This window comes from Ambystoma mexicanum, chromosome 10 (assembly GCF_040938575.1).
Source record: "Ambystoma mexicanum isolate Mex_15411 chromosome 10, UKY_AmexF1_1, whole genome shotgun sequence".
NCBI lineage: Eukaryota > Metazoa > Chordata > Amphibia > Caudata > Ambystomatidae > Ambystoma > Ambystoma mexicanum.
This window is the reverse complement of record NC_090932.1, coordinates 965713704-965738845: the sequence shown is the minus strand read 5'-3', so window position 1 is coordinate 965738845 and position 25142 is coordinate 965713704.

Sequence of the window (25142 nt, the reverse complement as noted above, 5' to 3'; positions counted from 1 at the left end):
CACACGCGAAAAGCTAGGCTACGGGAATTCCAGGGGTGCGCGGGAAGTCCCACACGCGAAAAGCCAGGCTACGTCCATTACAGGGGTGCGCGGGAAGTTTCACACGCGAAAAGCTAGGCTACGGGAATTCCAGGGGTGCGCGGGAAGTCCCACACGCGAAAAGCCAGGCTACGTCCATTACAGGGGTGCGCGGGAAGTTTCACACGCGAAAAGCTAGGCTACGGGAATTCCAGGGGTGCGCGGGAAGTCCCACACGCGAAAAGCCAGGCTACGTCCATTACAGGGGTGCGCGGGAAGTTTCACACGCGAAATTCCAGGGTACGTCCATTTCAGGGGTGCGCGGGGAAGTTTCACACGCGAAATTCCAGGGTACGTCCATTTCAGGGGTGCGCGGGAAGTTTCACACGCGAAAAGCCAGGGTACGTCCATTTCAGGGGGGCGTGGATATTTGAACACGCTACTCCGATGTTGGGTCTTCACAGGTCTTCCCTGTACAGCCTCCACGTCCCCTGCATGCAGTCCACACCACAGGTGATTACCCTGCACACCTGCTCATGACTCCCACCCCCCAGCAGTCATGGGGCACCTGCCAGCAGGCCCCCACTCATGTCCCACTCATGCCTCCCACCACCCCCACCCCCCAGCACTGTGGGGCACCTGCCAGCAGGCCCCCACTTATGTCCCACTCATGCCTCCCACCACACCCACCCCCCAGCACTGTGGGGCACCTGCCAGCAGGCCCCCACTCATGTCCCACTCATGCCTCCCACCACACCCACCCCCCAGCACTGTGGGGCACCTGCCAGCAGGCCCCCACTCATGTCCCACTCATGCCTCCCACCACACCCACCCCCCAGCACTGTGGGGCACCTGCCAGCAGGCCCCCACTCATGTCCCACTCATGCCTCCCACCACACCCACCCCCCAGCACTGTGGGGCACCTGCCAGCAGGCCCCCACTTATGTCCCACTCATGCCTCCCACCACACCCACCCCCCAGCACTGTGGGGCACCTGCCAGCAGGCCCCCACTTATGTCCCACTCATGCCTCTCACCACACCCACCCCCCAGCACTGTGGGGCACCTGCCAGCAGGCCCCCACTCATGTCCCACTCATGCCTCCCACCACACCCACCCCCCAGCACTGTGGGGCACCTGCCAGCAGGCCCCCACTCATGTCCCACTCATGCCTCCCACCACACCCACCCCCCAGCACTGTGGGGCACCTGCCAGCAGGCCCCCACTCATGTCCCACTCATGCCTCCCACCACACCCACCCCCCAGCACTGTGGGGCACCTGCCAGCAGGCCCCCACTCATGTCCCACTCATGCCTCCCACCACACCCACCCCCCAGCACTGTGGGGCACCTGCCAGCAGGCCCCCACTCATGTCCCACTCATGCCTCCCACCACACCCACCCCCCAGCACTGTGGGGCACCTGCCAGCAGGCCCCCACTTATGTCCCACTCATGCCTCCCACCACACCCACCCCCCAGCACTGTGGGGCACCTGCCAGCAGGCCCCCACTCATGTCCCACTCATGCCTCCCACCACACCCACCCCCAGCACTGTGGGGCACCTGCCAGCAGGCCCCCACTTATGTCCCACTCATGCCTCCCACCACACCCACCCCCCAGCAGTCATGGGGCACCCTCCACCAGGCCCCCACCCATGTCCCACTCATGCCTCCCACCACACCCACCCCCCAGCACTGTGGGGCACCTGCCAGCAGGCCCCCACTTATGTCCCACTCATGCCTCCCACCACACCCACCCCCCAGCACTGTGGGGCACCCTCCACCAGGCCCACACAGATGTTCCCCTACCAATAGGAAATCACAATACAGATCCCAGGATCCCATGGGCAACCACATCCCACCCCATGTCACCCCAGTCCATACACACATCCAAGGTACACATCCATTCAAAAATCAAATACCCATTACATGATACATAACCAATGAGCAGTATGCGCATGAGTCCAAGTCCGTCAGACTCACACAATGGCAACACATGACTGTGAAAACCCAGATTGTGACAGTCAACAAACCAATGAGAGAAGTCCACACAATAGAATCAAAAGAACAATGTATTAAAATGTAAGAAAGAAAAAAAAATAAACACCTAAATGAATACACAAAGTAACAGGAAAAATTTCTAATGAAAGGTGAAATCCAAAAGAACGGGTGCAAAGTCAATCAAAATGGAAATCAAAAACAAACACATTGCCCCATGGTCCAAATAATACAATCGAAAACATCCACAAACTATGTACAAAGATGATTGTCCGGGTCCAATATCCCTAAAAACCATAAAATGAAACCTACCCAAAACCTAACTAATGCGAACTATATACAAAAAACGTGGGCCATTGTCCAATCAACCCAAATAATAAATTAAAATAAAGGAAACCTACTATCTACATAACTATATACAAAGGCGGCGGGCCAGTCCTGCGGCTCACTGAGAGATGTTATGGGCCAGGGCATCATCGAACTCCCTTTCTATCTCCCCGAGGCGTTCCTCCTCAATGGCCCCGAGGGCCCGCAGGGCTGACGCAGTGTCCACCTCCAAGCCCCTGCGGATCTCCTCGAGGCACTCGGCACGCCTCAGGGCCCTCTGCATGGAGTCCACTGCCCTGACCATAGCGAGCCGCCCCTCTTCTGCCCGCCGCCTCTCCGCATCTATTGCGTGGCCTAACCGCTGCCACACGGAAGACACATTCTGTCCAGGGTCCTCCTGCCCTCCAGCCGATGGCTGCCCCTCCGATGTTGATGGCCCCGAGCCATGACGCCTCCCACGTCGCTGCCGCTGCCTCTGCAGCCACTGCCTCTGCCAGCACGACGGCATCCAGGCTGATGGTATCCACCGACGCCGTCGTGCACGTGCCCTGCCTGATGATGCCGGCACATCCTCCACCTGCAGGGGTCCAGTTGCCATGGTGTCCACACCAGCTGGACCACCGACTCCCGACTGTGGCAGGGATGGGATCCCCACTGAGCCGGCTGCATTGGTCGGGGCAGGTCCACAGGGGGCCCTGGTGTCAACTGGGCCGGAAGACGGCAAGGAGAACGACCGGCGCATACTTTCCACAGAGGAGGAGATGCCCGACACATTGGCCATCACCTGCAGAAAACCCGCGCCAATGGCAGATCCCAACTGGGCCACGTCGGCACGGTGCTCTTCGTGATGATGTGCGTGCTCCTCCCGGGAAGCACGCACATCATCACGAATGACCCCCGTGCGCAACGCGACCCCAATCAGGACCTTTTCCATGCGCCCACGGGTCCCCTCGTCCGCAGGTGGAGGGGAGTCAGATGACATAGACACCCCCTCCACCTGCGGACGGGCCTGGGACGGGGCATCCATGCTGGTGCATGGTGGTGCACTCACAGGGTCAGGGACAGCGACATGCACAGGCACCTCCACGGCGACCTGTGCTGCCTCCTGCCCCTGGCCCTGGACTGCACCACTTGCACCAGCAGGGATGCCCCCACCAGGCCTCAGGTGTGCCTCAGTCTCGGCCGCCTCCTCCTCTGTAGAAACCACCAACCTGGATGGCTCCTTGCCCTCTTCCGCTGTAGCTGGCCCCTGTGGGGGCTCACCCACCCCTTCCGCCGCAGCCGTGGGGGCATCCCCGCCGTCTACCTCCACAGCGCCGTCTCCGCCCTCTCCATCACTAGCCGCTGCATAGAGGGAGACATAGAACACAAGCATCAGGGCACTGTACAATGGTCCCCTACACAGGAAGCAATATCAGATGACTGGCAATGGTAAAGTACACTCCTATCATGTCCCTCCACAACACATGGGTCAGGCAATACACACACGCAACACCCATGGTCCATGGCATGCACATCAACATACATGTCCACTGCACTCTTCTAAAGTACGATGTCATGGAACACACATGCATCATTGGTCATGCAAATCACACGCACACACTTCACCTCTGTCACATCCATGTGGCCTCGTACATCACAAACACAGTGGATACAAGGATGATTAGGCAGCATCAGTGAATCTGTACAGTGTCACAGACATGTGTCATGCATCCATGCCATTCAAAAGTCACAGACATGCAGGTCAAGCACACCGACCTCGACACCATACATGTACCTGGCATCAGCATCCATCCCTCACCCACACCCATGTCCACGAACATACACTTGCATGCTCACATGTGTCCAATCTGCATAGGCCTCCTCAGGTTGCATAGCAACACATACAACAACCATGTGATCCACAAATTACTGGTCGCACATGCATCGCCATGACAACACTGCACACATACATGCCTACAAGGCCCATTCCACACATACAGCATCACACAACCAGCACACTGCAACATGCACTGTCTCACACAGCAATGCCTGCACACTTACCGCTCAACTCCAGACGGGTCTCCCTCTCAAGGACCTGGGAGTGGAGCGCTGGGTGTATGCGTGCCAGGACCCTCATTTGGATCGAACTCATGTGGCCCCGGCCCCCCTCCACGAGGCGCCGGGCCTTTGAGAGGGTCCTGGACCTGCAGTCCTCCCAACGCTTCCTGACATGTGGGTTGTCGCGGACTGCCACCCCCTCCGCGTTGATGGCAGTCACGATGTCGTCCCAGATCCGAGTCCGTCCTTCATAGTTGGCGCGGCTACTTCCGAAGAGGGCATCATACTGCCCCAGGACTCGCTCCACCAGGACCCCAACCTCGGTGACACTGAAGCTGGGGCCCCTCTGCCTCTCTGGCTGGGGGTTGCCAGTGGTGCCAGATGTTTCAGTGCCCGACATGGCAACCCCAGAGGCAGGAGTGGGTGGGCAACTTGGTCCTGGGGCTGGGCTGTGGAGTGGTGTTCTTCCAGTCGGGAGTCTTCAGTTCCAGCAGGGGTGGACACAGCAACTGTACGCCTGCAGATGGCTGATGTGCAGGCACCAAATGGCAGGGCACGGTGGCAGCAGGCAGGCAGGCAGGCAGGCAGGCAGCAGCAGATGGCACGTGGGAGGCTGTTCGGGGCACTGGGGGGCAGTAACTCGGCCTTCTGGGCAGGAGCGTGGTCTTCCGTGTGTGAACGCGTGGCCAGCTTGATACGGAGTGAATTGGCACGTGAAAATCATGCACGTCTGCGTGGAATCCGAGGAAAGGCCCTCAGCGCGTAAGCACGTCAGCACGCGTACGCGATTTCATTGGTCCAAAGGGCCAGGCGCGTAAGCGCGCCTATGACGCACGGGTGTTTCCCAACCCCCGTGAAAAATAAACACGTGCCGCGCGAGCGCGTCAGCACGCGTACCCGATTTCATTGGTCCAAAGGGCCAGGCGCGTAAGCGCGCCTATGACGCACGGGTGTTTCCCAACCCACGTGAAAAATAAACACGTGCCGCGCGAGCGCGTCAGCACGCGTACCCGATTTCATTGGTCCAAAGGGCCAGGCGCGTAAGCGCGCCTATGACGCACGGGTGTTTCCCAACACGCGTGATTGGTCCAAAGGGCCAGGCCCGTAAGCGCGTCTATAACGCACGGCCGTTTCCCAACACGCGTGAAAGAAACACAAGCCAGTGTCAATGCGTGTGATTGGAGGCTGGCCCTTCAGCGCCTACACGCGGAAGTGACGCAGGACCTGTGGGCCTGCATAAAAGGTACATGTAGAACGCCATTTCCTTGTACGTGCTTTTCGTGGAGAGCGAGTTGGTGTATTCTGTACTTCTTGTCAGTTGACACGCGATTTACTTCACGGCGTTCAAAGGTCGTACTCCCTGTTACCTCTGACAGCTTTTTCTCTTTTGCTCTTTTTCCTGGGCCTGTTTCCTCACACAGCGTTCCCTTCTACTGTTGTCCTGTCTCCTCAGACAGCGTCCCATTCTTCTTTTGGCGGGGGTGTTGCCAACGCGCACACGCGCGTCTTTTTGACGCATTTCTCCCTGGCAGACGGTGAGTTGCGCACGCATCTATCATCTGTGCTTGCCCCGTGTGTCACGTACCTCTTCAGAGGTCAATCTAGGCTGCGTGTGACACGCATACGTTCATTACTGTGTTACTGGATGCCACAGCGTAGTGCAGGGTTTTTCATACGCACACGTGGTCTAGGAGGGGTATCGTGCACGTTCCTTAACTTTTTTGGGGTGCCTGTGCGTTGCGTGACCCGTCATCTTTCCCCAGGGGTGTCATATAGCCTTGCCACTGCACTAGGGTACGAATACCATCTGGTACCCAACCCCTTTGACACCCAATTGCCCAGGACAATTGTGCACACCCACTCCCATACGCACAATAACATCAGTGCCATGGTTGGGAGGCGTGCAAGCCGTAAGGGTGGCAAAGGTGGCCGAGCCACACGTGGTGGCCGTGGAGGATCCACTAGGGGACGTGGTTGTGACTTGCAGGGTGCCCCTGTCCCCCCCAGTCTGGAGGACCAGTCAGGGACACCCATGCCCCCCCTCCCCCTCCCCCCCTCCCCCAGGTTGAGGGTCATGTGGCTGATACCAACCCTGATCAGCCCTTGTTGGACCAGCCCATTGTGGCACCAGACCTGTCCGAGGGTGACTCCATCGCTGACATCCAGGTCAGCAGGTCCACTGCACGTGCACCGGTGCACATCGGTGTCATCAGGACACGCGCATCTATGCCAGATAGGTCATCTGCTGCCCCCCGTGGCCAGGGTGTGGCTCCATCCACCCCACCTCTCATACACCCTGCCAAGACTGTGTCGGTCCTAGTTCATGCACCTCAGATCAGGCCTGACCCTATCCCTCTACCCCCAATGCCTGCACCTACTCCCATGCTGAGTGTGCAATCCCACACACCCAGTACTGAGTCCACCACGGCTCCTGCCCCTAGTGTCCACAGCGGCGTAGGACACTCTGGATCCCCACCCCCTTCCAAGCGGAAGAGGAAGAGTGCACGTCCGGCACAGGCTGATGCCCCAGGCACGGCTGCACAGTCCGGCCCATCAAGGAAGCCCAGCTTCACAGACGCCGAACTGAATGCACTTGTTCAGTATGTGTCAGACCATGATAGGGAAATGGTCATCGTTGCAGGGTCCAAGACCACACATGCCAGACGCCAGGCACACTGGCAGACCATTGCTGACAAAATAAGTGCCCTTGGAGTAGTGAGGCGCACAGCTAGTGATTGCCAGAAGCGCTGGAATGACCTTAAGCGCAGGGCAAAGGATAAGCTGGCCTCAAGTCATGCCGCAACCTTGGTGACTGGAGGTGGGTCCCCAGCACAGGAAATAGAACTCACACCACACGAGTCCGTAGCTGGATCCTACGTCACCGAGGGACAACTCCAAGGTGTGGGAGATCTCCCTGATTACGAGGCATCATCCGGTGAGTGCACATGCATGTGTGTTATATCAATGTGCATGGTGTGTGTGCGAAGCCTTCATGTTGGGTGCCTGTCAAGGGGGTGTGTGGCAGAGTTGATAGTGTCACCCATGTGCCTCATCCAGTATGTTCAGTGCAACACCATGTGCCCACACCACTATCCCTACTGCCAACACTGCACATATGGCCCTACACCATGGACGTTCCCCTTGAATTGTCATTTTGTCACGACATTGTTGCTCATTCTCCCCTGTCTATTCATCTTATGTCTTACATACCATTCCTACACTTTCCCCCAGCCATTCAAGTTCCATCGTCACATGCCTGACATGCAATGATACCACATGCTAATGCGTCCTCTGTATATACATGGCACTCAACATGATGTCATACTCTGGATTTTGCCTTGACACCCACCTCCTACCTGTGTGCTCTTGTTCCGTCTGGTTTCAAGCCCCATTCCCTCACACTCCATGCTGCTCTTCATGGTCTATCTTCCCTGACTTCTACTGTTCAGACCATCGTGCCCTACTCACGACACCTGCTTGCAAACAGTCAAATGAGGGCACCCTGCCCTCCAATGCGACCCACCCTATTGCTGACAAGTACATCTGAGCCTACTCAAGGTTAACTCTCACTGACATCTGCTCATACATGCCTTTGCCTGTCCCATGGACCCTTCACATGGTCCCAGTCCTCTCTCCTTGCTCCTCTTCCACCATCAATGGTGTGACCCGTTGGGGTGTACTCTTGGCCTCCTTCCAATCCTCAGAGGCCACAATTGATGAGTATGGTAATGGGAGCATCTCAGTCCAAGGACCTCAGGCCAACCTTATTCTCCTTGACAAATGCTACCCACATCTCATCAACTTCCTTTCCTCTCCTGCTGTCCCCCCTCCTCTCTCCTCATCTATCCTGCACTGCCTCCCTGCGCCCTCCCATGATCCTTCTCCGCCTCCCACTCCAACTCCTACACAAGCTGCACCTCTGATCTGTAGCACTACCCGTAAGTCCTACAAGGCTGTCAACCTCCTCCACATTTACACTCCTTACTCTGCCGCTGCATCAGGCATTCCTCCAATATATGTCACTTACATGAGGTAATGCACCTTGACATCCTTGGTCTCATGGAAACATGTCTGACGGCCAGCTCTGTCTGCATCTTTGACACACTCCTACCTGACGTTCAGGAGATCCTCTCCTTGGCCCGGCACTACTGTGCAGGGGGGGGTGTGCCCTTGCCTTCCCTGAGGGTATTCCTGCCACTGTCACTCCTACGTAGACCTACTCCCCTCTGGAATGGCTTGTGTGACGTCTCTCTCCATCTCACCTCGACATTCACAAACTGTGCGTACTGTGTATCGGAAAAATGGTCAAATGTACTACTTCCTTACTGAGTGGCCTCACCTCTCCTCCTCACTCATGTCCCCAGACACTGAAATCCTCTTCCTTGGTGATGTACGCATCCACCTGCATGCTTGTTGTCCCCCCCACGTGACTTTTCCGTGACCTCAGCAACTCCCTATCAGCCTCTAATCTCCCGTCTGTCCCTACTCATTCTGCAGGGCACACTCTTGATGCTCTGATCTCATCTGACCTTCCCCTCTCCATCCCTCTCTGCACTCCTCTCTCCTGGAGTGATCACTTTCTCCTCTCCTCCCACCTCACCCTCACCACCCCACAGGCAAAGCCACCCTCACCACTGTCACACACCTTCTTGGTATTCCAACCCATGAAGTGTGTGTCAGTCGAGGCTTATGCTGCCAAAATCTACCCCCCATCCAGCTCCCCCTTAGGCTCACTCCCATCCTGACAGGGCCCACTCCATGCTCCACTCTATGTCAGGTACACTGGATGTCTTTGCCACGGTCATGACAATCCGCCTGAAGCCCCATGCCAATGCTGACTCCTGGCATGACTCGCATCTTGTGAACCCAAAACACTGGTGCCGGGTGGCAGAGAGGAAATGGCCTGCATCATGCTCATCCTCTGGCAAACTGGCCTGCCGCCTGCTCCAAAGGCAATAGCGTCTCACCCTTCTCACCAAGATGAGAGCCCCAATCCAAGGGCACATATCTGCGGCATTTGACAACTCTGCAGGACACATTGAAATCTGCAAGGACCTTGCCAAGCCAGATGCAGTGTGTACCTCCCCTGTCCCCTCCGAGCCCACAGCACTGCATGACTGTCTCTGTACCCCTATAGGCCACCCCCCCAGCACTTGTCTGCGCCTACCACCATCTGCCCTCGACGTTAAGTCCTACTTACCTTGTACAGCACTACCAGCCGCAACTTCCCCTTGCACTTCATTGTGCCACCCACCTCTGCACTTGCGTTACATGAATGACACCAGCACCAGTAGGATTGTTGAATGGCATCCCCTTCTGCCCCACCACCCCTCAGTGCTCCGCTGTTCCTTCATACATTTCTGTACAGGTGCTTCACGAATGCTATATGAATCCATTACAGGTGATGGGGAGGTGGAATCTCATTGTCTACTGCATTTTGTTAATGTTGACAAGGCACTGTGCATCGTGGCCAATTGGGACTAGCAGATCCATGTCCAACATGTTAACTTCTTGATGTGATGAAGCAATGTCAGGACCAGAGTGGCCAAAATCCAAAATAGTTGCCCTCCTCTCCCTCTTCACTTGGTGGCTATGTCACATGCCATGTGTGTGATGGCATGTGCATTTGACATGGCAATCACCGGCCAATGTGTGATGCCAGTGCTAGGCAGCATGGGGAGCAGGCGTTGCTCTCCATTCTCTGTGTCATCATTGTGTGCCCTGAGCCTCCCCTCCAGACCCAGTGATGGTGAATGCATAGGAGGTTTCCCAGTCATGTGGGACATGTGTCATTGAACTACTGGCTCTGTTGTTCATCAGCCCTTGTTGTATGCCATGGTGCTAATGCCTGTTTCCATTTCTCTCTTTCATGTCTTTGCAGGGGACGACACACTTGTTGATGCTGGGGATGTGGTGGTGGAGCCGTCCCAGGAGGGCAACCCGGGCCGACCTTCCACAAGTGAAGGACGTGGTGTGTTTGTGGGTGAAAACCCACAAGTGCTGCAGGTCGTGCTGTCGAGGGGTGTCTCTGGGGGTTCCTCCCCCGAGCAGTATTCAGGTGTAGACTCGGAGGATGACACCTATGTGCAGTCGCAGGTGAGTGTTCTTGGGAGAGAATCTCCTCTGTCCGACCCACCTGCAGCCGGGTTATTGCCCTCAATGGGGATGTCAGTGTCGGCAGCTCAGCCTCCGGTGGTTACGGATGCAGGGCCACACCACACAATCTCTGATCCTGTTCCTGGGGCTGCAGATCAGAGAGGGAATGCAGTCCTGCAGCCTGAGGCTTTGCCGGCACAGCAAGGCGCAGTCCGCCTTGCCCCAGGCAGGTGTGGTGCCCGCCAACGTGGTGGCCGTATGCCACCTGGCAATACCGCTTGGGAGCAATCCATCTACGGTATGGCCACCCAACAGGCAGCATCATCCGAGATGATTGCACAGGCCATGGATAGGGTGGCCACTTCCATTGTCCCCCCAGAAAGGCTGATGGAGCGACTGGAGCAGGCTACAGAGTCCATCTGGCAGGCACACAGGGAGGACATGTTGGCGTCCAACATGGACAGGCGGGCAGGACTGGCGACTCTGCGGGAATCACTTTCCATGGAGTCCCAGCGCCACAGGGAAGGCCTGAGGGAAGAATTCCATCACCTCAGGTCGCCCTGTCAGAGCTTGAGGCTTCATCCCATAGAAGGACAGAGGAGCAGCTGGAGCGTCTGACACGGACGCTCTCGGCCGAGATGCAGGCAACTCGTGCGGAGGTCAGGTCATCCCGGAAGTTACTGCATGGGGACCTCCGCATGATCATAATCCAGAACCAGACCTTCCAGACCCGCCTGCTTGCAGCCATGGAGGAGCAAACTCGGGCTTTGCGTGGGCTGCCTCCCATTGTCACACCATCTTCTGAGGCAGCTCCCCCACCTCCTGAGTCAGCTGCAGGGTCTGGCCAGAGCGATAGCGACTCATCTCCCACAACAGAGTAGCCGTGTGGGCCACGAGCCTATGGGGTGTTTTTACTTCCCATGATCCACACAGGTGGATTGTGGCGTGCATCCTGTCCTCGGACCTCATAGGTGGCCCCCCCCTCCCCGCCGGCCCTTTCATGGCCATTTTTTCTTATCATATTTTTGTTTTTCAAGTGTGTTGCCTTGTGTGGGTACCTGGGCATACACTGTATTGTGGCTGGGCACATGCAGGCTTGTCCTGAGTTTGGTTTCGATGCTTGGGTATCTGGCATCCACACCCCTCCTGCTTCCGTTTCCATGGGCTTGCAAAGGGTGTGCCCAAGTGACAGCAAATTACACGGTGACATTGGACTTCCATGAGCTGTTGGGCAGTCCATAGTCAATACTGTGTAGACATTCATGGTGTACATTGTTGTTGCACCTAACTATGCATGATGGTTTGATATGTGCCTCAACTTACATATGTTACTCATGTTTTGCAGGTATTTCACACAGTTCTTCACACGGGCATACTCTCTGGAGTCAGACTACATGTCGGTAGATGTGCAGTGACACTTTTGCGTGGCGCCATCACTGTACATCTGGACGGTGAGGACATACCAGCACAATCAGGTATTGAGACTAGCATTGATTACATGCATTGTGTCTTGTTTTGGTGGGCTTCAGGGTGGGTTGGTGTGTAATTTGATTGAAATGACTCTTACACAGGTGTGTAGTAGTGCCTCCATCACGGTTAGCTGTTCAAGTGCGGCTATGTTCCATTTGGGGCACTGCAATTTGTGACACCGGTGTCATGTTGTGAGAGTCAGTTTGTTTGCTCTCACATACCATGACATGGTGTCCTCAGTGGCGGGACTGTGAAGGGATTGGGTGACATGGCAATGTTGTAATGTAGCAATTCGCCTGTGCCAATGCATTTTTGATGAATGGAGTTGTGTCTTTTCATAGTTATGCATTGCTGGTGTATGTGTAGGTAGGGGTGCACACATAGTGACACTTCCATGTTAACAATCTCAGGCTGATGTGTTTCTGACAGTTTATTGCCAAGAAATATTGTGACATTGGCCCTCATTACGACCCTGGCGGAATTCGGAAAACGATGGCGGAAATGCAATACCGCCATCGAATAGCGCTCGGTGCGACTATGACCCGTCACCGCAAAGTACAAAGCCATTAGCGACACCGTAGTGAACGCCAACGCTAACTGCACCAAGCACGCGCGCGCGCGCCATGCCAAACCGCAAACACCACCATGGCGCAAGGGTACGCCAATTCCGACCCTAGCGGACATGTACCTAACGCCATCAAGCATGGCGGAATGTACCATTCCGCCATGGTGAGAAGTACGGCATCGCGAATCAACCGTAAACGGCCCCACTGAGTGCCTGTACACCGCTCCCTGCCCACAAAGTACAACTCCCCGTAGGTGCAATGAAGTCACAATGCAACCAGTGAAATGTACAAGTCACCCATGCATGCCAACGAACAAAAGAAACACAACAGGGGCCAATGGGAGCTGCAGGGCACAGATGGCACGAATACAGAAGCCAATCCAATGGACATGACCACAGTCCCCCACCAAGAAACGCACGCAAACACAGGCACCTGTGACCAGCAATATTCCGAGAATCACATCATTCCACCAGTCCACCTGGCTGACCGGCATCTGTTACACAAAACCCAATCCCCCGCCCCTGAGCGTGACAACATTCAAACTGTCATATTGGCAGCCCCCATCCCTGACCTCACGGGCTTCGTAGGCAAACGCGCCCAGTACAGTACCACGCAACTAAACTCCGAAGCTGGAACCCAATGCAGATCTCCTCACAATACATCGCCCCCCAAATAGGCATATGCCACATCACTTGCAAAGAAAAACGCTACACGGCCCAAATCAGAATAGAAATTTAATGCACATCAAAATCACCAAGCCCATACAGCCATCAGGCCATGAACTCCAAAACACTTTTCACCATTGTGGGCTGCATCCGCAAGAAATGACCAGCCACTACTTGTGTGACGCCCTGTTCCCTCATGGTACACAGAGCCACATTCACGTACGAAAAGGCAACATGGAAGCGCACAGAACCGCAGGGCCGTCCCAATGGGGAGGCACTAGTCCAGCTGAAAGGCCGAAATGTTGCTCCGAGCCACCAGTACTGCGTAAGGGCATGTGGCCCATTGGCGATCGTCCCATAAGATCGTAATGCTGCTCCACTGATTAACACGAAGCAGCAGGTGTCGGGAGTAAAACCCATCTGCAGGAGTGGCATACAGATGGCAGTGGCAAAAGGGGAGGAGATACCTGTCAACCAAAAGAAAAGAAAAAGAACAGAATGGCCATCAGAACTACATTCGAACAACTCACTTCAATGATCACACTAAATCCACAGCCATATGCATGCTAGCCCACTCCAAAGGATCATCACCACCCCAAAACCACTTGCGACTCATAACCATCTATATCGAGGTGCAAACACCATCACAAACGAGTGTACCTGTGCATGCGTCTGTCAAAACAGAATCCATCAGATGGGAATGTCAACGTGCATGGACACAAGTGTCTGAGGGCGCGTCGAGACAGGGAGGGCTCAACAAGGCCAGATAGACGATGGTCCCACTATGGCAACCCTGCATCACATAGCGTAGGGGAGGCGGATAGATCCCAAGAAGCCCTGTACATGGCAAACTCTGTATCAAATCACCTGCCCATGCATCCATTCATCATTCCCTCATCCCGGGATTAAAACGCCTGAATATTTACTCACATAACATTAGAAATATCCATTGAGTCTGTGCGTTATGCAGCCTGCAAAATCCACAGTGCCCCAGCCCGTAATTCCAGTGTAGTGAAGTAACATGTATTTGGGAACGTCCGGCCTCATCGCCCACGTCGCAATTGCGCATCCCAAACTATTCATATCAATCATTGCATCCTCGCCATGGCCCCTGTCCCAAGGACATTGAACAATAGTACGTTATATTTGCAGTCAGACCTGTGGGCATTTCCTCGCCGCTAGCTGAAAACCGAAAGCGCCGCCCTTCGAATTCCTCATTTGCAACATCACGTCGAAGAGGCATCTGTGGCCGTTTGAAATCACTAATTATTCCATCGAGTGCGGCTGTGTGTGAAAATGGCAACTGCCTTCACCCACAAATGGGACGCCCCGCCCGTCGTTGCAACTCGGTACAGTGATGCATGAGGGCCCACCGTTACTCGAGTACTACGTTCCACTGACCCTTCACAAGTCTGTTCGCGACTGCACAGATAGAATGTGAAACTATGGGACCACAGCAGAATGAACAAATCAACCAATCTTACACGGCCATCGGGTACAAATACATGATTGCAATAGCAAGATGCCATTCCCCGAATTGCAGCGTTGTGCGCGGGACGTGCTCGGCCAAAGGGGAGAGCAGTTTGCACAGGTGGAATGAATCACCACAGGTGGAGGCCATACAGCCTGAAAACACATAAATTGCACAGCCAGTCTCCTCCCACAACCACACCGAAATGCTACCGGCAGGACTCGCGATGTTGGCCCTGGGGGACCTGATAGCACTGCAAGTACTCCAACTCCAAGAAGAAGACGAACACCAACTACAACCGGCCGCACGGAGGAGACGCAGGAGGAGGAGGAGGCCAAGGCAGGGCCAGCAAGGGCCGCCAGCACAGCCACTACCACCACGCAGGCAGCCCGCAATCCCACGCCTCCGAGAACATCCGTTCAACCTCACTGATGAGCAGATCCACACCCTCTACCGTTTGGACCGGGACACCATAGCCGCCATTGTGGACATGACACAGGCTGACCTTGTCAGCATGATAGATAGCCCAACCGCCATCCCACCCCTACTGAAGGTGGTGTCTGTACTCCACTTCCTGGCCACAGGCACCTACCAGCACACAGTCGGACAGTTGCATGGCATTTCTCAGCCACTGTTCTCACGGACACTATTTCAAGTGCTCGATGCCCTCCTGCAGCACGCAGACGACTACATCTCTCTACCACGCTCGGAGCAGGAAATCACCAACACAAAAGTGGGATTCCATGCACTTGCCGGCATACCAGGTTGCATTGGTGCCATCGACTGCACCCATGTGGAATTGGTCGTCCCACATGCCATGGAGGCCCAGTACCGCAACCGAAAACAATTTCATTCCCTGAATGTACAAATGGTGTGTGACTCCAACAGGATCATTACACATTGTTGTGCCCGATTCCCTGGATCAACCCATGATTCTATGGTCTTGAGGAACTCTACAATACCACGCTACATGGAGCGACACGCAGGGAACAGATCCTGGCTACTCGGTGAGTCTCATTACATGCATGATTATGTGGGGTATGTGATTTGGCAATGACCTGGCAGGAAGGGGGGGGGGTGTGCGTACGTAGCAATGGCATTCCACATCATACGTTTCTCGTCCACATACAGGTGATGCTGGATATCCACTGAAGAGATGGCTCCTCACACCAGTCCGGAACCCACGGGACCAGCATGAGGAGGACTACAACCATGCCCACTCACGTACCCGTGTAGTCATTGAACAGGCATTCGGCCTACTGAAGGGTCGTTTCCGCTGCCTCAGCAGGTCTGGCGGGGCACTCCTGTACCGCCATGTGAAGGTTGCAAAGATGGTGATGGCATGTGTCATGCTCCACAACATGTGCGTACGTAGAAATGTGCCCATGCCCCCTGACGCAGAACTGCAAGCACCTGATGATGGTCATGATGAGGGTGGGGATGTGGCAGCACCTCATGGAGTCTGCGAGGCACCGGAGGCCCGTGACATTCGTCAGCATCTCATTGATGCATGCTTCTAGTACTCACGCCTGGTGGCTGATACATGGACACGGGACTCATGGCACTGTGTGTGTCTGGGACATGCACAATATGGACTGTACGCCTATGATGGCCTAGTACACAAAGATCAATGTCCACACATCTCATTGGTTGATCGTGCACTGTTTATGGCATATGTGATATCATGTTGAACACCCTATCGACCCGCCACCCAAGTGAGCCCAACACACCCCCTCCACCCTCCTACCTCCCCCCCGAACACCAGTGTCCAAAGATGCTCATTGTCAGTGGGCTGTCGCTATTGCAAGCCCCCTCTGCGGGTATCAGGGGCACCCCTGCCTGTGGAGCGCAGGTTCCTCCCAGATCTACGTTGGGGGCTGCCCTGGACGGAACTTGCAACGGATGATGTGTCTGCCTGCTCACGTCCATGCATGTCCCTAAGGGTTTGCGAGAGCTCAGTGAGCACACGGCGCACTGCGGCAAGTTCGGCACATACGTCTTTGGACGTCGCATGCAGTTCCCCCCTCAGGCTCTCGGTGCTTCTCTCCATTTGTACTCTCAGGCTCTCGGTGCTACTCTCCATTTGGACTCTCAGGCTCTCGGTGCTACTCTCCATTTGTGCCCTTAGCGTCTCTGTAATTCTCTCCATTTCTGCCCTAAGTGTCTCAGTTGATGTTTCTATGTCTGCCTTAGTGCCCCCACATTCATCGGCATGGTCCTTGAGGAGCGTGGCCAGTTGCTGCTGTTGCACGATTAACTGGTCGAGGGACTGTTGCCTCTGCTGGGCCATGGCCATTTGCGGGGGTGTCACAGAGGGGCTGTTGTCCTCATGTTGCCTTGCCACAGGGCTTGTGGGGGATGGCCAGTCGTCGTCTTGTGGGTGCCCCTGCGTGGTATCCTCATGTTGTACGGGATGGGACAGACAGGGGGATTGGGACAGGTCATGGATGGATCTGACTTCGACATCCCCGTTTTCTGTGTCCGAGCATGCTGCCATCAATGGGGTGTCACCTATGGTGCTGCTGCCACCAGAGGCAGTGCCTTCTGTGGCATCCATTGGGGGGACCTGTGGTGGTGGTGGTGTGGGCATGCTGGCTGCTGGGGTGCCTGTTGATGTTCCCTCCTCTGTGCTGCCACCTGATTTGTGCTGCTGCCGTGTCTTGATGCGTGCAGCTGAGGTGGAGGGTCTCTGGCCGTTGGCCTTGGCCCTCTTTGCAGGTGTGCTGGTAGGGGTGTCCTGTAGCTCGTCGTTTGGATCGGACCCTGTGGTGGAGTAAAGGAGGGCGAGGGTTATTGATGGGTCTGTGGGAATTGGAATGGCATTGTATCACATGCATTGGGGTGGTACCTGAGGGTGATTTGGGTCGGGGCCTTGGAGGTGCTTTCATTTGTGTGTGGAGTGAGGGTGCAGTTGTTTGGCAGCCTGCAGTTAGGGTGTGCCTGCTGCACGTGTAGTGCGTGTTTTAGGGGTTTTTAATTATTTATGTATTTATTGTGGGTTTTAACGTGCGCTATCAGGCCGATGTGTGTGGACGTTCTCCTGGACATGTGTTTCTGTTGCACTATGTGGACGCATGGTACTTCACATGGATGGACTGTGTGTATTTGGCATTGTTTTATTTGGCCCACCTACCTGAATCTTCGGATGTCTGCACTCCTTTCTCCATCCCTCCGACTCCCTCTATGCTCTCCATTCCGATGGTGGAGGCACAGATTTCTTCCCAGGGGGTCAACTTGATGGGTGATTCAGGACCTCCCCCGGTGGCTGTGGCAATGTTGCGGTTGGCAGAGAGTATGCTGCGGACGCGTATCCGCAGGTCGTCCCATCGCTTGCGGCATTGCTGTGGGGTGCGGGGTGCGGTCCCCACCGCACTTACCCGCTGTGCCACCAGAGCCCATATGGCCTTCTTGTTTGCAAGTGCCGTCCTGGTCATTTGCGTGGAGAAGACGACGGCAGCATTCTCCTGGAGGGTCTCTGTTAGCACGGTGAGTTCCTCACGGGAGAAGTGGACCTGCCGCTTGCGGTCGCACGCTTTCTTCGCTACTTTTCCCATTTTTCTTGGTTTCGCTAGGGTGGATGACGGGTTGGGGTGTGTTTCAGGGTAGTGATTTTAGTGGTTGTGTGGTTTTAGTGGTTTTATAGGTGTACGGCGGGATGTTTCCCGTTCCGGGCCCATGTTTTTGCTTCCGTTTCCGTATATTTCCGGTCACCGTACTTTCCGGTAGGCGCACACTGCGGTGACCGCTAAGAGGGGTGGCGGTATTGCACCTAGGGCGCCGTACGGCGGCGGTGTGGGCCGTTTTGGGGTCATTTCCGCCATCGCGGACTTTGCACTTCCGCCATGGCGTGGTGCTCGTGCCCGATGGGTCGGAATGGGCCGCACTTTGCTCCTTCGTGCAATGGCGGAAACGCTATTTACGCTGTGGCGGTCCGGTCAGTCACTTTCCGCCAGGGTCGTAATGAGGGCCATTGTCAGGTAGTGTCATCATTGATCGTCAGATGGTATGTGCCAGAGCAGTGTGCACTAGCCAGCACTGTGATTCCTAGGTGAAGAAGTTGGCCACCAGTTGCGTACGGGCTGCCTCCCCCCGTGCCCTTTCCCCTCCCATGCGCAGCGGCCGTGCATGTGGTTGTGGATGTGGGGGCACCACCATGTCCACGGGCAGGCCCCGGCGTGTTGCAACGTTGTACAGGACACATGCTGCCACTATGATCCTGCACACTACTGGGGGAGCGTATAACAGCTGCCCGCCAGAACGGTCAAGGGAGCGAAAGCGTGACTTTAGCACTCCGAATGTGCGCTCCACTATGCCCCTGTTTGTAATGTGGGCTGTGTTATGTCTTACCTGGGGTGGCGTGGTGGGGTTCCGAATTGGCGTCATCATGTGGGGGCTGAGAGGGTAGGCACTGTCCCCTGTGGAGGTGGTGATTGGTATCATTGGTGGGGTTGTGACCTTGCTCAGTATCCAACATGCATGCATGTGCAGTGGCATACATGCTCACCAAGCAGCCATGTATCGCCATGCCGCCCAGCATCTATGTCCCGGCATAGGGTGGACATTCGGTAAATGAAGCTGTCGTGGGTGGACCCGGGATAGTTGGCATATACTGAGGTGATGATACCCTTGGCATTACATACTACCTGCACGTTGATGGAATGCCAGTGCTTGCGGTTCCTATAGATGTGCTCTGATGCCCTGGGGGGACGTAGAGCCACATGGGTGCAGTCGATGGCACCTAGCACTTTGGGGAATCGTGCCACTCCGTAAAAATCCAGGGCGGCAGCATGCCTTTCTGCAGGTGTTCTGGGCAGGTATATGTGCCTGCGGACTGATGGGCGTGCAGTCATGATGTTCAAGACCTGGTGTAGGCAGCGTGACTGGGTGGCCTGTGACACCCCACCCACTATGGCACTTGTCCGCTGAAATGATCCAGTGGCTAAGAAGTGCAGTACATTGAGGACCTTCTCCAGGGGGCTGAGTGCTTGGGAGCACAGGGTGGGTGATGTGAGGTCATCCTCCCACTCAGTCACCAGCTCCAGTATGATGTGTGGTGGAAACCTGTACCTCCCATACACCTGGTCATCAGGCATCCCGAAAAGGCTGGTTCTGGGTGTGAATATTCTGGCCCTGACTATCCTCCTCCTCCTCCTTTGGTAGCCCACTGCCACTGCTGCTAGGAACGGTATGTTCATCCTGGCGTCTGAGCTTGTTATTGTTAAAGTCCGCAATTTTATGCTTTGCGCGTGTTCTAGGCGAGCGTGTGACCCGCGCACCCCTGAAATCCAGTTCCCAGTCCAATAGCGTGTGGAAATTCACACGCACCACGGGATACAGGTTCGCTGACGTACTTGCGTGTGTAAGTGGCCGCGCACCCATTAAATACACGTACATAGGCCAATCGCGTGTACGCGCACTTTTGTCCAATTACACGCAATGAAATACACGTACATAGGCCAATCACGCGATGACACTCTGACGTGCAGTATTTCCACGTGTGTTCCGTCATCACGTGCTGAGTGGGGAACGCCCGTGCGGGTCACGTCAGACGCGCTTACGCGCTGAGGGACTCTGGTCCAATAGAATCGCGTATGCGTGCTGACGCGCTTACGCGCTAAGGGCCTTTCCTCGGATTTCACGCTGACGTGCAGGATTTTCACGTGCCAAATCACTCCGTATCAAGCTGGCCACCCGAAAACACACGGAACACCACGCTCCTGCCCAGAAGGCCGAGTTACTGCCCCCCAGTGCCCCGAGCAGCCTCCCACGTGCTATCTGCTGCTGCCTGCCTGCCTGCCTGCTGCCACCGTGCCCTGCCATTTGGTGCCTGCACATCAGCCATCTGCAGGGGTCCAGTTGCTGTGTCCACCCCTGCTGGAACTGAAGACTCCCAACTGGGATTACATCGCTCCACAGCCCAGCCCCAGGACCCAGTTGCCCACCCACACCTGCCTCTGGGGTTGCCATGTCGGGCACTTCCACATCTGGCACCAGTGGCAACCCCAGGCCAGAGGGGCAGAGGGGCACCAGCTTCACTGCCACCGAAGTTGGTGTCCTGGTGGAGCATGTCCTGGGGCAGTATGATGCCCTCTTTGGATCGTCCCGCGCCAGCAAGGAAGGACGGGAGAGGATCTGGGCTGACTGTGTGGTTGCCATCAACGCGGAGGGGGTGGCAACCCGCAACGTCCAGAAGATCAAGAAGCGCTGGGAGGACTTGAGGTCCAGGACCCTTGTGAAGGCCCGGCGCCTCGTGGAGGGGGGCCGGGGCCGCATGAGTTCCATCCAGAAGAGGGTCCTGGAACGCGTACGCCCAGCGCTCCACGCCCAGGTCCTTGAGAGGGAGGCCCGTCTGGAGTTGAGCGGTATGTGTCCAAGCATTACTGTGTGAGACAGGGCATGTTGCGGTGTGCTGGTTCTATGATACTTGCCTGTATGTGTGCCATGGGCCATGTATGCATGTATGTGTGCAGGGACATCATGGTAATGCATGTGCGACCAGTGATGTGTGACCCACATGGTTGTTGCATGTGTTGAAATGCGGCATGGGGAGCCCTATGCAGATTTTGGACATGAGAGCATGCCAGTCTCTGTACCTGGACATGGATGGGGGTGAAGGATGGGTGCTGATGCCAGGTACATATATGGTAGCCATGTCTGTGTGCCTGACCTGCGTGTCTGTGACTTGTGCATGCCATGGATGCATGACACATGTGTGTGACAATGCACAGATTCAGTGACGCACCCAACTTACCCTTGTTTCGCCTGTGTTCGGTGTGTTTGGGGCCAGATGGATGTGACTGAGGTGAAGTGTGTGCATGTGATATGCATGAGCCATGATGCATGTGAGTTACATATCATTGAATGTTTCTAGAGTCCATTGGACATGCATGGAAATGTCCATGGCATGCACCATGCCTGTTACTGTGTGTGTTTTGCCTGGACTGACCCATGTGTTGTGGAGGGACATGATGGAAGTGTACTTTGACAGTGGTGCTCATCTGCTATTGCTTCCTGTCTAGGGGACCATTGTACAGTAGCCTGATGCTTGTGTCCTTTGTCTCCCTCTACGCAGCGGCTAATGAAGAAGAGGGCGGAGACGGCGCTGTGGAGCAAGGCGGCGGGGATGCCCCCACGGCTGCAGCGGAAGGGGTGGGTGAGCCCCCACAGGGGCCTGCTACGGCGGGAGACGGTGAGGAGCCATCCAGGTTGGTGGTTTGCACAGAGGAGGAGGAGGCCGACACTGGTGCACACATGGGGCCTGGTGGGAGCATCCCTGCTGGTGCAAGTGGTGCAGTCCAGGGCCAGGGGCAGGAGGCAGCACAGGTCACCGTGGAGGGGCCTGTGCATGTCACTGTCCCTGACCCTGTGAGTGCACCACCATGCACCAGCAGGGATGCCCCGTCCCAGGCCCGTCCGCAGGTAGAGGGGATGTCCATGTCACCTGACTCCCCTCCACCTGCGGACGTGGTAACCCCTGGCCGCGTGGAGAAGGTCCTGATTGGGGTCGCGATGCGCACGGCTGTGATTCGTGATGACGTGCGTGCTTCCCGGGAGGAGCACGCACGTCATCACGAAGTGCACCGTGCCGACGTGGCCCAATTGGGATCGGCCATGTTCGGGGGTTTCCTGCATGTGTTGGCCAATCTGACGGCCCTCTCCTCCTCTGTGCAGGCTATCCACCGGTCGTTCTCCTTGCCGTCTTCCGGCCCAGATGCCACCAGGGCCCCCTGTGGACCTGCCCCGACCAATGCAGCCAGCTCGGTGGGGATCCCATCCCTGCCACAGTTGGGAGTCGGAGGTCCAGCAGGGGTGGACAACACAGCAAGTGGACCCCAGCAGATGGTAGATGTGACGGCATCATCGGGCAGGGCACGTGCACGACGGCGTCGGTGGTTTCCATCAGCCTCGATGCCGTCATGCTGGCAGAGGCAGTGGCGTCGGAGGCAGCAGCGGGCTCGACGTGGGAGGCATCATGGCTCGGGGCCATCAAGATCCGAGGGGCAGGCATCGGCCGGAGGGCAGGGCAACCCTGGGATGGTGGTGTGTTCCGTGTGGGAGGAGTTTGGCCAGCGGATAGGTGCGGAGCGGCAGCGGGCGGAAGAGGAGCGGCTCGCCATGGTCAGGGCGGAGTTCTCCATGCGTCGGGCATTGAGGCGGGCTGAGTGCCTCGAGGAAGCTCGCAGGGAGTTTGAGGTGGACATGGGGTTGTCCCTGCGAGACCTCGGGGCCAGGACAGAGTCCCGCCTCCAGGACATCGACATGGAGTTCGATGATGCCCTGGCCAGCAACATCACCAAGTGAGCCGCAGGACTTGCCCGCTGCCTTTGTATATAGTTATTTAGTTAGTTAGTGCTAGGTTTCCTTTATTTATTTTTATTATTTTGGACCGCTCGGACAATGGCCACTTTTTTGTACATATATTTTTCATTAGTTAGTGGTAGGTTTCATTTTTGGTGTTGGGCTCATGGACCCTGGAACATTCCTGTATATAGTTTGTTTTTTTGGGAGATACATTTTTTTAATTTCTTATTGTTTTCACCATGACGTAATGGTTTTTCATTAATTTCCTATTACATGATATTGCTTTGGACAAATTCATTTTAATTTTTTTTCCTTTGTTTTTTTGTTTATCACTTTTGTTCTCGGACATGGACCATTTATTTACTTAGCCACATCGTTGTATGTTTGTAAATTTCACTTATTTTTGGTATTTAATACATTTTTTATATTTTCTTACACTTGTGTTATTTTCTCATTGGTTTGTTACATGTCATGATATGGGTTTTGACATTCACTTGCACCCATTGTGTATGTGTGTGTGACGGACATGTGTTCTTTTGCATACTTGGCATTGGGGTTGTGTCATGTGATTGCATTCACTATGTGGGTGGATGCAATCCTTGCCTGGGTGTTTGTGCTGGGTATGCTGGCCATTACTGCCATGATTGTGTATCGTCAGGACCTGGGGCCAGGGGGACATGTGTGGGGGCCTGCTGGCAGGTTCCCCACAGTGCTGGGGGGTGGGGGTGGTGGGAGACATGAGTGGGGGCCTGGTGGAGGGTGCCCCTGGTGACTGGGGGGGTGGGGGTGGTGGGAGACATGAGTGTGGGCCTGGTGGAGGCTGCCCCTGCACTGCTGGGGGGTGGGGGTGGTGGGAGACATGAGTGGGGGCCTGGTGGAGGGTGCCCCTGGTGACTGGGGGGGTGGGGGTGGTGGGTGACATGAGTGGGGGCCTGGTGGAGGGTGCCCCTGGTGACTGGGGGGGTGGGGGTGGTGGGAGACATGAGTGTGGGCCTGGTGGAGGCTGCCCCTGCACTGCTGGGGGGTGGGGGTGGTGGGAGACATGAGTGGGGGCCTGGTGGAGGGTGCCCCTGGTGACTGGGGGGGTGGGGGTGGTGGGTGACATGAGTGGGGGCCTGGTGGAGGGTGCCCCTGGTGACTGGGGGGGTGGGGGTGGTGGGTGACATGAGTGGGGGCCTGGTGGAGGGTGCCCCTGGATGGTGGGGGGTGGGGGTGGTGGGAGACATGAGTGGGGGCCTGGTGGAGGGTGCCCCTGGATGGTGGGGGGTGGGGGTGGTGGGAGACATGGTTGGGGGCCTGGTGGAGGGTGCCCCTGGTGACTGGGGGGGTGGGGGTGGTGGGAGACATGGTTGGGGGCCTGGTGGAGGGTGCCCCTGGTGACTGGGGGGGTGGGGGTGGTGGGAGACATGAGTGGGGGCCTGGTGGAGGGTACCCCTGGTGACTGGGGGGGTGGGGGTGGTGGGAGACATGAGCAGGTGTGCAGGGTAGTCCCCTGTTTTGTGGGCTGCCTGCAGGGGCCGTCGAGGGTGACAGGACCCACCCAGCCTAATCGCGTGTGTAACTTCGCACGCACCCCTGTAATACACGTACCAAGCCAAATCGCGTGTGATAATTCCCGCGCACCCCTGAAATACACGCGCCCAGCCTATTCGCGTGTGGGAATTCCCGCGCACCCCTGAAATACACGCGCCCAGGCTATTCGCGTGTGGAACTTCCCGCGCACCCCTGAAATACACGCGCCCAGGCTATTCGCGTGTGGAACTTCCCGCGCACCCCTGAAATACACGCGCCCAGGCTATTCGCGTGTGGAACTTCCCGCGCACCCCTGAAATACACGCGGCCAGGCTATTCGCGTGTGGAACTTCCCGCGCACCCCTGAAATACACGTACCCTGCTGTAATCGCGTGTGGGACTTCCCGCGCACCCCTGAAATACACGCGCCCAGGCTATTCGCGTGTGGAACTTCCCGCGCACCCCTGAAATACACGCGCCCAGGCTATTCGCGTGTGGAACTTCCCGCGCACCCCTGAAATACACGCGCCCAGGCTATTCGCGTGTGGAAATTCCCGCGCACCCCTGAAATACACGTACCCTGCTGTAATCGCGTGTGGGACTTCCCGCGCACCCCTGTAATACATGCGGCCAGGCTATTCGCGTGTGGAACTTCCCGCGCACCCCTGAAATACACGTAC